We start from the raw sequence: 3,994 nt of genomic DNA, 5'->3' as shown, positions 1-3,994 counted from the left end.
GTTTCCCCAGTTAACTGATTTTTATCTCCTTATCAAAAATCAGTTGGCCATAGATAGATGGGCTGATCTACGGTTTCTCAATTCTATTCCATTGATCTATGTGTCTCTCATTGTACCAGTACCATGCTGTCTTAACCATCACGGCAGTGTAGTAGGATTTGAAATCAGGGAGTGAGCTACCTCCTACCTTTCTTCTATTTTTAAGGAGTGCTTTGCTTATTCAGGGCTTCTTTCCCAGGGAATATATGATTATGTATTATTTGCATGACAACAGTCCAGAATAAGAGCCACATAGTAAAGTGGACTGGAAGGGAGGATCGTACAAAAAGAAAATCATTTTTTTTTAAAGAGAAAAGCAAACTGGGAGGGGCAGGGAGGAAAATGTGCAATAATGAATGAATGGAAATCCAAGTTCTCTATAAACTTTCATGAAAATCTCAAATAAAAATGGGGGGGGGCAACCAAAAACAAATTTAGCATATTTATATTAAAGTATTTTTTTAAAGTTTCCCCATTCTGTTTTTATCGATCTGTCACAGACAATAGGGAAAGGAACACACTACTATACCTCCAGTTGTTTTCAGGAGATACTTTCTAGGGCAGAGAGTTGGTAAAGCAAGCAAGAGAAATGCAATCAGCCATAAGTAAAACTTTAAAGTGGATGCTATTTATCTGAGGTGTCTCCATCCCCAGAAACCCTGTAGTGTGTTAAGTGTTGGGCTGTTGTAATCAGAATCCCCCAGCTGCTGTATGGGAGCAAAACGGACCATTCCCTCTCACAAAGACTTGCAGCCTCGGAAACTGATCGAGGGTCACCATGTGCCAGAACCAAAAGGACTGCAGTGACTTTGGTTTTGGTACCACAGGTACCTGTCTATCTTCCTCTCCTGGTTTCTACTAAAATTGTATAAAAAATATGTAGGCCTTTATGCACAAATGTGCCATTAGTTGTCTCCCAAAGGGGGCCATATTTGGGATAATTTTTTCAAGTAAGGAGCAGGGTAGGTGGGTTTACCAACCAGGATCCAGTCACCTGGCCTTCCTTCTTTTTTGTTTCAGAAAGTGTGCCAACACTCGCGTAATCAACCATTTTGGCTTTCCCAAGACTGAAGGGCCTCCTGGGACTTTCAAGGCAAAATCCAGCAGACTCGTGGGCAAACTCAAACATTTATGGACCACACACTGTTTACCCAGTATGAGATCCAGCGGAAGCCTGCAAGGCTGCAGCCCCGCGATTGTTGTTGCCCTGTGTGTCCCAGGGGACTCTGGGCCTAGATGTGGGTTTCAGCGGGAGCCCAGCTGAGCTTGTGGCACCACACCGCCAGGCCTATAGGCGGGTAGGCGCGCTTGTATATTGAATGACTTGTGCCATTGAGCGGGAGCATGCACACCAGGGATACAGGGAACACCAGGCTGACGGCATTCGTGCACCAGGCTTTCTTCCTGTGGTACCTGCCCAAGCCGTGGTGCACTTAACCTGACACGACTGAAGTGCTGGGCTGCCAGTTTCTGCTCTCTTGGAAGCAACTGAAAGTTTCATTGATGTTGTTGTTGGATGCCATCGAATCGACTATGACTCACAGCAACTCTATGGACAACGGAATCTGAACCTTGCCCTGTCCTGTGCCATCATCATTTCTGAAACGCTTGAGCCCATGTTACAGTCACTGTGACGATCCATCTCATTAAGGATCTTCCTCTCCTTCTCTAATCATCCACCTTTCCCAACAAGATGTGTTTTTTTTTCCAAGGACTGGCCTCCTCTGGACAACATGCCCAAAGGACGTGAGACAGTTTCAAAACTCTGAAGCTTTATCTGACACACATTGGACATGTTGCAAGGGGGCACCAGTCCTTGGAGAAGGACATCATGCTTAGGAGGCTGGAGGAACAGCACAGGAAAGGAAGACCCTCTATGAGGTGGATTGACTCAGTGACTGGGGTAATGGGGGTGGTGTGTCGTTGTGTGTGACAGTGAGTTTGGCACAGAATAGGGCAGGGTTTAGGGCTGTTGTTTAAAGGGTCACTATGAGTCACAGGCTACTCAATGGTACACAACAACAATAACAAGAAGGAGCATCCTAGTTGCACTTTCTCCAAGATAAATTTGTTTTGTTCTTTTTGTTTCATAGCTAAAGCAATCTGACTAGTACTTCCGTAAATCTACAAAACAAGAAAACTCAAAACCTTGCTTCTCTCAGACTTCTGACAAATTTTGTGTTAATCAGATACTAGATGGGATGGCGATCATATTATCAATTGCAGATGGGGCAGTCCAGCTGTTGCCACTGTGTTTGGAAAATTCAGACTATTTAGAAAATAATTTAGCAACTGTTTAAAAGATTGAAGAAATTATGAAAGAAGGCAAGAGGTTTCCACTGAGTAATGTTACATGAATGCTATCTTCATAGTGACTTCAAAGTATAAACATGTTTATTTCAACATGCCCCTAGTTGGTAGGGACTTGCACTGCAAGCCCAAGAGTATGTCGTTCCAATCCACCAGCTACTCTGAAACAGATAGATGAACAATCTCCTCCCATAAAATTTGTTGTTGTTAGGTGCTTTCAAGACAAATACGACTCATAGAGACCCTATGAACAACAGATCTGAACCCTGTCCTATACTGTACCATCCTCATACCTACTGACATAATAGAGCCCATTTTGGAGGTCATGGTGTCAATCAACCTAGTCAAGAGTCTTCCTCTCCTTCTTCGACCCTCCACCCTTCCAAACATCATGTATCTCTCCAAGGAATAGCCCCTTCTAGCAACATGCTGGAAGTATGTGAGGTGAAGCCTCATAATTCCTGCCTCCAAAGAGTACTCTGGATGCACCCACTCCAAGATTAATTTGTTTGTTCTTTTGGCCATCAATGATTTGTTCAGAGCTCTTCTCCAACACAACTCAAAGGCATCAATTTTTTTTTGTCATCTTTATTCACTGTCCAGCTCTCGATCAGAAAGATCATGGCCTGAACCAGATAAACCTTAGTCCTCAAACTGACATCATTACTCCTCAATAATTTGAAGAGGTCCCTAACTGCAGATTTCCCCCATGCAATGAATCTCCTTATTTTCTGACTGTTAGTGCCAAGGATGTCAATTGTAAATCCAAGTAAGATAAAGTTGTTGGCAATTTCAATCTCAAGTTATATCCTGAAATACAATGTTTTAATAGAACATTATCCATACACATACAAGGAAGACCTGTTAACACAACTATTATTCAAATATATGCTTCTACATCTAGAGCCAAAGAGGAAGAAATTGAGAATTTTTACCAAATCTTGCAGTCCGAAACTGACAGAACATGCAATCAAGATGTGTTATGGGGGAGCTCTGGTGGCCTAGTGGCAAGAAGCTGCACAGAAATCCCAGAGGCGCACGGTTCGAATCCACCAGATGCTCTTCCGGGGAAGGAGGGGGCCATCTCCTCCTGTACCAGTAAGATCTGATTTGACGGTACACACAAATTAAAAAAAAAAAGATGTGTTAATGATAATTGATAACTGGAATGCCAGGCAATTTACAGCCTCTGAAAAACTAGTTGAGGGGCAGCTATGAGTCAGTTCGGATTCTAATGCAATGAGTTAAGTTTTTATCTCAAGACCAAGAGATGCGTTGGTTCTTTGGAAGATGGCCTATTTTAAGTCATTCTAATTAATGAAAGTTGATGAAACTTGAAACCTAAGGAACTTCGTGCCTGTAAAAGTATAGCTCACCTTTTCTTAATTTAAATCAACTATCAAGCTCTCTCCAGCTTCATTTCTGTCACCAAGTCCATGTTTTCCAACTACTGATTCTTCTTCCCTGTTCCAAACTTTTGCGTTCCAGTCGCCCATTATGATCAATGCATCTTGATTGCATGTTCGATCTATCTCTGCCTGTAAGAGTTGGTAGAAATCATCTATTTCTTCTTCTTTGGCTCTGGTTGTTGGTGCATATATCTGGATGATAGTAGTGTTCACTGGACTTCCTTGTAAGCATATGG

The sequence above is a fragment of the Elephantulus edwardii genome, unplaced genomic scaffold (genome assembly GCF_000299155.1).
Source record: "Elephantulus edwardii isolate Elephantulus edwardi_28Jun2011 unplaced genomic scaffold, EleEdw1.0 scaffold00083, whole genome shotgun sequence".
In the NCBI taxonomy this organism is placed as follows: domain Eukaryota; kingdom Metazoa; phylum Chordata; class Mammalia; order Macroscelidea; family Macroscelididae; genus Elephantulus; species Elephantulus edwardii.
This window is presented reverse-complemented; position numbering follows the sequence as displayed.